This window comes from Mesoplodon densirostris, chromosome 3 (genome assembly GCF_025265405.1).
Source record: "Mesoplodon densirostris isolate mMesDen1 chromosome 3, mMesDen1 primary haplotype, whole genome shotgun sequence".
Taxonomy (NCBI): Eukaryota; Metazoa; Chordata; class Mammalia; order Artiodactyla; family Ziphiidae; genus Mesoplodon; species Mesoplodon densirostris.
The window spans coordinates 140,463,957-140,476,216 of NC_082663.1; the positions used below are offsets into that span (position 1 = coordinate 140,463,957).

At 55.0% G+C, this 12,260-nt stretch overlaps 1 protein-coding gene across 1 annotated transcript in view; it reads left to right on the forward strand.

Moving 5' to 3' along the window:
* Nucleotides 1-284: 284 nt before the first annotated feature.
* Nucleotides 285-12,260, forward strand: part of MYO9B (myosin IXB) — an 88,261-nt gene continuing 76,285 nt past the window's right edge. The window contains exon 1 of the mRNA XM_060093842.1: nucleotides 285-372. The gene's annotated coding sequence lies outside the window, so the exon portion shown is untranslated. The remainder of the gene's footprint in view (nucleotides 373-12,260) is intronic.

Consider the following 12,260-nt stretch of genomic DNA (forward strand, 5'->3'; position numbering starts at 1 on the left):
CCCGACCAGGCCATATTGCGAAGCTACAAGAGGGGTGGCTGCGGGCCGTGTAGAGCGTGGCTGTAGGCGGAGCGGGCGCCTCCTGCTCGCGCGTCTCTCTGTCCTCCCCTCACACTTGGTTTCGCCCAGCAGCGGCAGGGGGCGGTGACGGGGCCGGGTCGGAAGTGATGGGCGGGGATTCGTGTTTCTCCGCCCCCTTGGCGCTCTGGCGTCACGCCCCCGGACCCGCCCCTCCGGAACCCGGAAGCGGGAGCGCGCGGGGGAGCGGCGGGAGCGGCGGGCGCGGTGGGGCGGAGCGCCCGAAGAGCAGCGGGCTGGCTGCCGGGCGGGGACCCGGGCCGGGACCGGCGGCGCGCGGCGGCCAAGGCCCAGGTGAGTGCCGGGCGGCCGCGGGTCGAGTGTTTGATCTCGAAGCTCGCATCGGCGGGCTGCCTTGTAGAGGGACGGGGCTAAGGGTTAGTCGGGGGGGGCGCGAAAGCAGGGGTCGAGGAGGCGGGAACGAGCTTGGGGGTCGTGGAGAGTTTGCAGGAGACGGAGTGGGAACGGGACGATGAAGGAGAAAGTTGATGTGATGGGCCTGGTGAGGGAGTTTTTGGGCGGGTGTGGAGGCAGATCTTGTGGCTTTGAGCAGCTTCTCTGAAGAGGACGTGGCTTAAGTGGTAGTTGGGGGGTCGCAGGAAACGGGGCTGGGAGGGGGAGAAGCAAGGAGGCGGGGTTGAGAGGCCCAGGCTGGGGGTTGAGAGGAGCAAGGCCGGTGGGGGAACAGCCGGGGTGCGATTGGGGGGAAACGGTGCAGGACGGCCTGGGGGCGTCTGCCTACGGTGAAGAGGTAGAGGAATGGTGCCTGAGGGAGGGCAGCGCCTGGGACTCAGTGGGAGCTCAGTAAATGTGAGGGGCTCTGAACCCACTGGTGCGGTGGCCGGCCGAATTGGTAAGAGGGGAAATGGGGGATGGGAGGGGAGGCAGAAGGGGGACAGAAGCCATGGCAAGAAGTGAGGTCTGGTCCAGGGAGAGCCTGGGGAGGAGGGGAGGAAAGGAAAGGGCTAGAATGGCCCCGTTCAGACATTGGGGTGCAGACCATGGAGATTTGGGGGCCCGTCTTGCCCTCTTGATTCATCTTATCCCTGACTTCACCCCCAACTGCTGGGTGACCCAGGCTAGTTTCAGCGCCTTCTGGGCGGTATTCAGGACTTGAAAACCCAACACTGTCCTCCTAAGAGCGGACTGGCTAGTGCCTGGGGGTTCTAGGGAGCAAGGAAGGAGCTCTTGGGCCCCCCCCCCCAGCTATGGGGCCGGAACTGGGTTTCAGAGGGGGCGGGGGTGGGTGCGCACACAGCCGCATGTGCTAGGCTGTCACCACCTCCTCCGAGTTGCATCCTTGGACTTAAATGGGTAAAACGACATACAGGAAATCTGTCCCCCGGTGGCTGTGAGCTCAGCCTGGGAGAGGCACGGTAGCCGCAGGCAGGCGCCTTGTAGGCCAGGAGTCTTTCAGGGAAAACCTCTCCCACACCTCTTTGTCTGAGATGGGAGCTGGTGGGGACATTGTGCCTTACAGTTGGAGGGTCCCAGCTCCTACCTTCTGAGGTGTGTTCTGGTCTTGGAGTCTCCAAACGCTTAAGGCATCCAGGAGCAGTGGGAGGTGACATGGGCAGCTGGAAAGTTGTCTGATGGGCCTGGCTCTGGGGAGGGCCTTGCTCTAAACCGTTTTGATCAGCATTAATTTCTCTTCTTTCCCGACCCTGGGGATCCTTGTCTGGGACCTGCTAGAAGGGCCAGGGAGCCTGGGTTTATAGTGCGTTCAGGACACGAGTCTGGATAGCTTGAATGTAAAGAGGGCCACAGAAAGATAACCACCCCGTTCACTTCCAGAATGTTCTGGCCCTTATGGAAGCTTCCGTAAGCGAGACTCTCAGCCGTGCTTGCCCCAGAACACATGATTACAGCCCACAGTCATGCCTCATGCAGGTTCTGAGTGTGGGCCTGCCCTGGCTGGGACACCCCCCCTCTCCCCCCCCCCCACCATGAACTGGACCAGAATCTTCTGGTTCCACAGCCCGGCTGTTGTCTCCTTCCTCCAGGAGCGTGGCCAGGCAGGCTCTCTTGGAGGGTCTTGTGTTGGGGGTCCTAACCTCCGTCAAGTCTCTTTGTCTGTTTCTTTACTTGCAAAATGAATGGATTAGCCTAGTCAGTGTTCTGCAACTTTTGAAACCCAACCTTGGTGTCTCCAGCACACAGCCCTGTCTAGTTTTATGCAGCCCCCAACAGGTGAATCCCCACCGCGGTGATCGCACTTTTGTTGGGCTTTCTGTCCTACAGTTTATATCCGAATATGGTTATCTTACTGCTTCCTTATCTTTCACGTGGGAAATTGCAGTGCCAAATGTGCTTTTGTACATCATACCTGTTCCCAGGGTTTCAGCTGCATCCTTCTGGCTGGAAATCCCTGGGTGAGACCCTCCCTCAGGTCCAGGCCTGTGACTTGGTGAAGCAGGTGGGGACTTGGGAATCTCCCCATTCTGTTTCACTGTAGGATCCATCTTCTATCCCCAACAGAGGCTTGTTAACTTGCCGCTTCCCTTTCCTTGTCTCCCTGAAGTTGTGTGTCTTGGGTGGACCCAGAGTTCAGTGAAGCAAGGGCTGATCATGCAAGGTGCTGTGGGCTGGGTCCCAGGGGCAGAGATGAGCCCTTGTGCCCTGGGGGAGGGACATTCTAGTGGGCCACCCTCCCCAGCAGGAATAATGGAGTTCAGAGTAGTTGGTCAGTGCAGCAACAGAGGTGGCACAAGAAGTTGTGGGGAGAGAATCAGGAACGACCAGCAGAAGCTTCAGGGCATGGGGGATTCCAGCAAGTTTCCTCAGGAGAGGTGGCTGGCCCTAAGCCAAGCCTTTAAGGATACAGAGGTGTTAAACCAAGTGGGGAAGAGGGAACCACATAAGCACGTCCATGTGCAGCTCTTTATTGAGCATCTTCTGTGATAGATGCTTTTATACCCAACTCTTTTATTCTGCCAACCAGCAGCAAGGGGATTGCAGTTCCTATTTTCTCGGTATAGAAACTAGGCTCAGGCAGGTGACGACTTCAGAGATGGCTCCCTGTGCTTTCTAGAAGTACGAAGGATCATTAGTAACTTCACTTTGGCGAAGACCAAATTGCTAGAGCAGTTTCTCAACTGCAGCACCATTGACATCTGGGGCCGGGTCATTCTTTGCTGTGGGGCCACCCCGTGCATTATAGGATGTCGAGCAGCATCCCTGGCCTTCACACACGAGATGCCAATAGTACACACCCACCCCAAGTTGTGACAACCAAAAATGTCCCCAGACATGGCCGTGTGTCCCCTGGGGGACAGGAGCACTGCTCTTTAGTAAAATCTGGTTCCCGCTCCAGGCCCACCATTGCCTCAGTGGGTCTTTGGTGTTTGTTGGGCTCCCAGCAAATTGCTGCCAAGGGCAGGCGTGGGGAAAAGAGGCCAGCAATTGAATTCTGCCATCCACTCGGTTCTTAATCTGGAGTCCTGATAAAAAGGAGACACCACTGGGAATGGACTGAGGGGGAGTTAGAGAACGTGCCCCGAGAATGTTCAGCAGAGGAGGAAGAGGAGGTGAGCTGGGGCCGTCATCACTCACTGGCACAGCAGATGCCATTGTCTGTCTCTTCTTTGTCTTCCCACTGACCTGGATTTCTGCAGGAACCGTCCTTGTCTCGGAACAAATTGTTGCTTTTCTTCCGAGATTAGAGGTATCAGATTCTCCTCTCAAAGAGCTACTTTGGAGGTAGCCCCAGATCACTGTGGCTCTTGTAGCCATGTTATCTTCTCCCATTTGCCCTCTTGGCTCCAGATGCCAGTCCGTCCTCAAGCACAGACTAAGTTTTGCTGTTCATGTGTCCTCCTCTGCTTGTTCCCCGGCCATGACATTGCTGCTTTAACTTCAGGGGAGGAAACCACACATTCTGGGGCCGTCTGACCCCTTCTGGATGCTGCCCTCCCCCCAGTCCCCATCCGCCAGCCCTTTGTGCACCCAGCATCCCCAACCAACTGTGCCAGGCAGCCCCTGCTCGGCCTCCCCGCCGAGCAAGACAGGCCCTTCTCTCTGCCCTCGTCCCGGAGACGGAGGGACAGAACAAAGGGCTCTGTCAGCACCGCCGGGTCCCCGACAAGCCAGCGCACTGCCGGCTGAGGTGCAGAGCCCATCACTTCACCTCTTTGCTTTTTTTCATGTTGGCCCAGAAAGGGCCTTGGAGATTAGGCATGTCTCAAAAACTCAGCCGATGAGTTTGGGTTCTAGTCATTTCCTCGTTGAGACTCTGAGCCCGAGTCCCGATGATAAATAAAGTAGTGATTCAAGGGTTCAGCCTGTGGCTTAGTCGGAGCAATGAATAAGCTGTCCTGGTCTGACTCATTCGTTTACATCCCAGCTCTGTCCCGTTTCTTAGGGTTGTGTGTGCGAGAGGGAAGCCAGCTCCAAGCATTTCATGACGGTCACTGCCGCGTGTGCAAGTTTCCTGGGACTGCTGTAGCAAAGTACCACAGGCTAGGTGGCTTAAGCAACAGAAATGTATTGTCTCATGGATCTGGGGGCCAGAAGTCCAAATCAGGGTGTGGGCAGGGTTGGTTCCTTCCAAAGGCCACGGGGGAAGGATGCATTCAGGCCTCCCTCCTTGGCTTCTCAACGGCTGTCTTCTCCCTGAGTCTTCACCTCTGTGTGAGTCTACACCTTACTTCTGTGTGAGTCCGTGTCCGATTGTCCCTTTGGATCAGGGCCCACCCTAATGACCTCCTTTTGAATGAATCACCTCTTTAAAGGCCCTGTCTCCAAATACAGTCACATTCTCAGGTCCTGGGAAGTAGGACTTCAACATAATGAATTGGGGGGGGGGTAGGGAGCAGGCACACAATTCAGGCTGTAACACTGGGTAAGAGACAGATTTCATTTTTATTTAGTGAGGGAATTTTCAATAAATAATGGTACTTATAGAGAATAAGTTCATTTAGTTTTGTCTCATTCATTTAAATTAACATTTTAAGGTAGATAGGCAGGTTGGCCATGTCACCTTTGGAAGTGCCCTGTTAGGGAATTTTCCAGACCTTGCACAGATCCTTATACTTGGGGTGACAATAGAGAGGCAAGAACAGGACTTCGGAGGAGCATACCTCATGGGACTTTACAAGGGGTGTGTTTAGAGCCAGGCCTGGGAGGCAGTGTGTGCCTGCCCAGGGGCCGGCCAAGGTTTATAATTGGGGTGTACGGGGGTCTGTGTCCTCAGTATTGCCAGGGTCAAGAGGGGAGTCCAAAAATAACCCATTCGTGGAACAAAGTGACTTTGGGACCGGCTGCTGCCACAGGTGATGAGACAAAAGAAGTTTCTGGAAAATCTGAAAGTCATTCCGCTAAAAGCGTCAACAAGCCAGGTGCAGATTTGGCTCTCAGGGATACTGAGGGAGCAGGAATAGCCCTCATCTCTCTGCTCAGAGCACAGATGTCCGGCTAGCAGTCATGTCCACGGAAGTCAGTTTATCAGCCCTGTGAGGGCCGTGAAGTACCCGGCACCAGCGAGCTTGGAACAGGAGCCTGGGCCTGGCTTGAGCTGGCTAACGGAGGAAGAGGAAGGCCCAAGAGCCCTGGCGTGGTCATGTGCCTCCAAGGCCACTGCTCCTGCTGCTGCTGCTTCCTCTCAAACGAAAGCAGGACCGTGTCAGCATCAGGACCGCCCGGGGCTTTGCCACGATCTTCCTACTCATCTCTCAGAGCCTCTCCATCCCATTCGAGGGTGGACGGAACCTGGTGAGCCCAGAGGAGACTTTGAGATTTTGCTTCTCAGATCCTGGGGGCGCACCTGGGGCTTTCATTTCCTGGCAAGCATGCCAGGGTCCAAGGCCACTGCTTGGGAAGATCACCAAGAGTCCTTGGCTGTCACGCGGAGATGCTGTTTTTCAGAATGCATGACACAAAGAAAGTGTAAGAGCGTAGGCTGGCCCTTAGACCCTCAGGGGCTGGTCCCTTTCCTCCTGGTGGTCTCAAGGGAGTCTGCCCCCTGGTTTAGCTGGGAGAGGAGAGGATGAAGGTGGGGAAGCTAAGGAACAGGGTATCTGGAGTGGAGAAAGTGACCTGAACGGGGGCAGGTGGCCCTAGGCCCCAACAGCTGGGGCAGTCACCCCACAAGGCCAGCTCCCTCTCTTTTTTTTTTTGTTTTTTTTGTTTTTTTTGTGCGGTACGCGGGCCTCTCTCTGTTGTGGCCTCTCCCGCTGCGGAGCACAGGCTCCGGACGTGCAGGCTCAGCAGCCATGGCTCACGGGCCCAGCCGCTCCGCGGCATGTGGGATCCTCCCGGACAGGGGCACGAACCCGTGTCCCCTGCATCGGCAGGCGGACTCTCAACCACTGCGCCACCAGGGAAGCCCCCAGCTCCCTCTCTTGACCCCTCCTTCTAAATATTGTGTAATCAGGTGAACATGGGCTTGGAATCATGCTAACATCTTGTGTGCCTGTGAGGCCCTGGGGAGACCCTGAAGTGTGCAAACATTTTTCTTATTCATTTAAAGCATGCTTTCTCAGCCTTGGCATTGGTGACGTCTGGGGCTGGATCATGCTCTGTGGTGGGGACCGTCCTGTGCATTGTAGGGTGTTGAGTAGCGTCCCTGGCCTCCACCCACCAGATGCCAGTAGCACCCGCCCCCCAAGTTGTCACAACCAAAACTGTCTCCAGGCATTGCCAGCTGTCCCCTAGGAGAAGAGTCACACCCAGCCCCCGGTGACCGGGCTGGCACAGCAGCCTCCAGAGCCCTACCCGGGGATCTGAACTGCCTTTAAAAGCCAAGCGGTGTTCCCTTGTTCTCCAGGAGCTGCTCAATCTGGTCTCAGGCAGGGCTTTTGTGTGTTGTCACCGCAGCTCTGCCTGTATGAGGTTCTCAAGGTGGCTTTCCACCAGGGCATGATGACAGGTGGACCGTGTCATTGGAGAGAAGGGTCCCAAAGGGTTCTCCTCTGCCCGCCCAGACCCACTTCCCAGGCTACTTTCTATGTCTTTATGAGCCTACCGGTCAACAGGGAAGGACCCGGAGCCCAGCCCCCCACAGGGCCTTGTGGCTCTGCCTTCCCCTTGTAACTGGAACCTACCTGTGTCCCATGGGCCTGACCCAAACCACCGTCAGTCCCCCCAGCCCACACCTGCAGGAGCCGCCGAATACCTGCCCCCCACCCCGGTCTGCTTGCCACACTAGGCTTGGCTGATCCCTTCCTGATGTCACTCATGTCTCAGTCCTCCCTGTCTCCAACTAGCCAGCGTTCCCCATCAGACTTGCATGCAAATCCGGACTCCTTCCCATGTTCACAAGGCCCTGTGGGATCTGACCTTCCTGACCTCGGCCCTTCCCCCTCCTGCCGGCCACACTGGTCCCCTTGTTCTGAGGCCAGCCCCAGCTGCCCCTGCCCATGGCGCTCACCGCCCTCGCCTGGGCCGCCATCGCCAAGCTCAGCCCGTCCATCCCGTCTCACTGCGCAGGCCTCGGCAGCTATCTCCTCTGAGCGCCTCCCTGCCTCCTGGTTAATCCAAAGTGACCACCCTGCTCTGGTCAGTTTCTTTCCCCATGACGGCACTGCTGACGTCCAGGGCCAGATCATTCTCTGCTGTGGGGGCCTGTCCTGCACATTGTAGGGCGTTGAGCAGCATCCCTGGCCTCCACCCACCAGATGCCGGAAGTACCTCCCCTCCCCCCCCCCAAGTGGTGACAACCAAATATGTCTCCAGCCATTGCCAACTGTCCCATGGGGTAGGGCAGAATTGCCCGCCCCAATTCCCACCCCGTTGAGAGCTGCTGCATGAACACACTGCATTTTTCCTGTCCAAAGCACTATTGCTGTTGGAAAAGCCTCTTCTCTGGTGGGTTGATTTGTCAAGTTCCCTGAAGGCCAGACACTGCCACATTCTTACTCTATTTTGCTGCCAGCCTGGCCTGGCCTGGGGTGGGGTGTGGGCAGTGCAGAAACATTTGTTGACTGGACAGACTTTGAAAGAAGACAGCCTCGTTGGGGACATAGCCGCTGACCCGAAGGAGAGGGATCAGCCTCAGGGACAGGTGAATGGACCAGGCTGCCCCAGCACTTGCCTGGAGGAATAGCTTTCTCTAGGACTCAGACCGGTTGGGCCAGACTGGAAGGCCTAGGGGGACGAATTAGGGAAGTAAGGGACAGTCATGAGAGGGTGTTTGGGATGGGCTTCTCCAGGGATATTTAAGTAAGGCAAAAGAGAGGTGGTGGCCGTTCCTGACCATAGCCTCAATCAGAGCATCCAGTATCTTCTGCACCAGACCCCTGGATTCGTGTCCTGGGGCTGCCGTAAATTGGTACCACAAACTGAGTAGCTTAAACAATAGAAATTGATTCCGTTGCAGCTCTGGAGGCCAGAAGTCCAAAACCAAGGCATCAGCAGGGCCGTGACTCTCCAGAGACTCCGGGGGGAGTCCCTTCCTTGCCCCTTCCAGCTTCTGGGGGCTCTGGACGTTCTGTGGCCTGTGGCCACATCCCCCCCTCACCCAACCTAAACCCTAAACTGTTCTCCAGCTCTGAGCTGCCAAGACTGAGAAACATACTTCTTTTGTAGCTATTTCTCAGCATGTCCATCTTTCCAATAACTTCATGTGATCATTTCCTTAAAAAATCCCAACAGGCTCAAGGAAACACGTATGGAAAAGTGGAAACACGCTGACTTCTAAATGGTGTTCCCTAACTGATTCTGCTATAACGCCGGCCTTCTTTTAACTTGAGGATGATTTCATCCAATAAACATGTGGCTTCAAATTATGGCCTTATATAAACAAAGCGGCTATGCTACACTTTTTGGAGGCCCCCGTCCTCCTTATTTTCCAGTCAATTCCAAATCATTCGCCAAGCTGATCGACAGACCTCACTTTTTCACGCATGAGACCTTGGCCGGGCCTTGCGCGCGGCTCATTCACATTTGTCCACTCACCCCGAGGGCCGAAATTTGGTTGCCTCCCCTTCTTCCCTGTGCCTCCTTTCTCTGAGAGCATGAGAGAAAGGCCCTGAACTGAGGCTCACATCCCCTCCAAGCGCTGAAAGGACACCAGTATGGCGTTTGCAAAAGCCTTTTTAATTTTTCAACGTTCAGGTTTTTCAGCGGGAATTCATTTTATCGTGCACAAAAGATTGGCCATTAGTAACATTGAGATTCACAGTGATGTGCAGCCACCACCTCTATCTAGTTCCAGAACATTTCCATCACCCCAAAAGGAAACCCTGTCCCCATCAACAGTCTCTCCCATTCCCCCTCCCCCAGCCCCTGGCAACCACTAATCTGCCTTCTGTCTCTGTGGATTTGCTTATTCTGGACGTTTCATGTCAATGGGATCATACTTGGTATCTGGCTTTTTTCACTCAGCATGATGTTTTGGAGGTTCATCCACGTTGTAGGGTGTGTCAGCACTTCATTCCTTTTTATGGCTGAGTAATATTCCACTGGGTGGGTGGGCCATATTTTGTTTATCCACTCATCCTTTTTTTTTTTTTTTTTTTTTGGCTGCTCCGGGTCTTAGTGGTGGCACTCAGGATCTTTGTTGCCACGTGCAGGATCTTCTTTGCGGCATGTGGGATCTCTTAGTTGCGGCATGGGAACTCTTAGTTGCAGCATGCATGTGGGATCTAGCTCCCTGACCAGGGGTCGAACCCGGGCTCCCTGCATTCGGAGCTTGGAGTCTTAACCACTGGACCAGCAGGGAAGTCCCATATCCACTCATCCTTTGATGGGCATTTCCCTTCCACCTTTTTGGCTCTTTCATACAGGAATTTTATAGTCTGCCAGATTGGTTTCCATTTTGTGATGAGGGCATAGTTCTCCAGTGAGTTCCAGGTAGATGGATCCTATCAGTTTAGGGACGGGTATTGCTTCCTGTTCACATTGCGTGTGCTTCCGTGAGCATTAGTCAGAAGGCAGAACAGGCATTTTAACTTCGGGGCATTTGAAGAGGCGGTTTGGCTCAAAGACAGACACACGGGTTTTCCAGACCTGCTGCCCCCAACACACGGCCGCAGCATGCAATTGCCACTTCGCCGAGCTATCCCCCCTGGGGACCCAGGGCCCCCAGTTCCTCAGTCCCAGACCTGCTTCCTTTCATTCCACACACAGTCTGGGGATTCTTGGGGTGCAGGTTTCACATCCACTTGTGGAAAGGACCTTAAGCCACAACATGACTGGCTTCCAGGTCTCAGGCTCTGTTAAGACTCTGTGAGGAAGGCGTGCTTAGAAGCCAGAGAAAACATCTGCGCTCCTCCAAGAGAGATGTCACTGTTTAAGGACATCTCCTGAAGCTGTGGTAATCACAGTGTGGCACCACGCAGGTATCAACAGCCCAGAGGCAGACCCGCGTGTGTAACATAACTTAATGTATGATTTTTAACGAAGGAGCCTCCCTGGTCTGGGGAGAGACAGATTCTTTAATAAAAAGCATTAAAACAATTGCTTCACTCTTTGGAAACCATCTGGATTCTCCTTGCACTTCCCACACTGTACCAGGTTGACTGGTGTCCCCCAAAATTCATGCCACCCGGAACCTCAGAACGTGACCTTGATTAGAAATAAGGTGTCTGCGGATGTAAAGATCTCAAGGTGGCTTCATCCTGAATCCAATAACTGGTGTCTTTATAAGAAGAGGGGAGGACACAGAGACAGAGAAGGCCTCCATGTGATGTTGGGCCAGGAAATCGGAGTGATGCACCTACAAGCCAAGGGTCACCGGAAGCCAGGAGAGTCATGGGGCGGTTTCATCCTCAGAGCCTCCAGAAGGAGCCATCCCTGCCCACACCTTGATTTTGGACTCATCCAGAAATGCAAGACAGTACATTTCTCTTGTTTTAAGCCACCTGGTTTATAGTACTTTGTCACAGCAGCCCTAGGAAACTCTCACACCCTCCAGTATAATTTCCAGATGGATAAAGACTGAAATGTAAAGAGAAAGTCCAGGGAGGGAGAGGAATACAGAGTGTGGTTCCATGTTCATCAGCTCTAGGAGGGGAATGTGCGATAGACATCATGAAAGAAATGACCCACAGATCTGACTGCCTGGGAAATGTAGTATTTGTATCAAAAAACACCATACGCAAAAGTAAATCTGTATGAATTAGATTCATCAGACGTCGCAAAGAGTTAATACCGTTCCTATACAAAGAGCACCTCCAAATCAATGAGCTAGGTAGGCATGGTTCAGTGGGAAAAAAAGGGCAACTGACATGAACAGCTTCCAGAAACAGAAGAATCGTTACTGAATACAGTGAATTCTCAAAAAACCCAGCCTGACAGAGGATTATAAGTGACAAAATGCTCTTTTGTGCCCACTGATGGCCATGGGTTGAGAAAAATATTGATCCTCGGTGCCCGTGAGGCTGCTTTGAGGCAGCACTTCTCAGGCTGCTCCAGGCAGACTCTCACTTGGGTGGGGGCCTCTCCGGGAGTCAGTTGGGCAGAAGGGGTCAGGGGCCTTCATAGTGAGGATGTAGAGTGGATCAGATCAGCCCATTGTTTAGGTTCAAGTGGTGCCACCTGTAGAATGAGGAGTCTCTGGGTCTAAGAGGGTACATCCGCATTGGGAACAGAGCTGCCTGGGATCTGGTGGAGGGGCCCGAGGGGCATTCCAACCTGAGGACGAGGACAGGGGACATGGATGGCACTGGAAGGAGGCAACAGTGTGGGGCCGGCCCCCGTCTGAGATGCAGGGGAGGGAAGGGGAGGGCAGGGTGCCAGGCCCGTGGTGATGGCCTGGTCAGTGTCTCATGGGGCTGCAGCCTGGGCTGGGGGAAGCAGACTTCCCCCTGTGGGTTGAGGGCTTTGGGCAGCTTCTCCGTGACTGGAGGGGGCCTGCAAGCCTGGGCCTGGCTGGGTGGGGAACAGCCAGAGTATGTCCAAGAACTGCTTCCTGCAACAGCCAGTCTACCAGCGGGGGGCTGTGCTATATGGGCCTTGATGGCCAGGGGCTGAGGGCTGGCCAGAGGGGGTCCCCGAGGGGCTCTGTGTTGGGACACCCACACCTAGACCAATGCTTCCAGGCGCTGCCCTGCAGTGGCCCAGAGGATGGAGACAGGGGTCCCTCAGGGGCCCTCCTGACCTCCTGGTGAGAAGAGAAGGCTGTTCTGGGGATAGCAGACAGGATGTGGTCAGTGGGAGGAGCAGGGAGCAAACCCCCTGGGTGTTTGGGGCTGGAGGTGGGGTGGGCGCGAGCTTAGCCCCTGATGGGGGAGTGCAACGGGGGC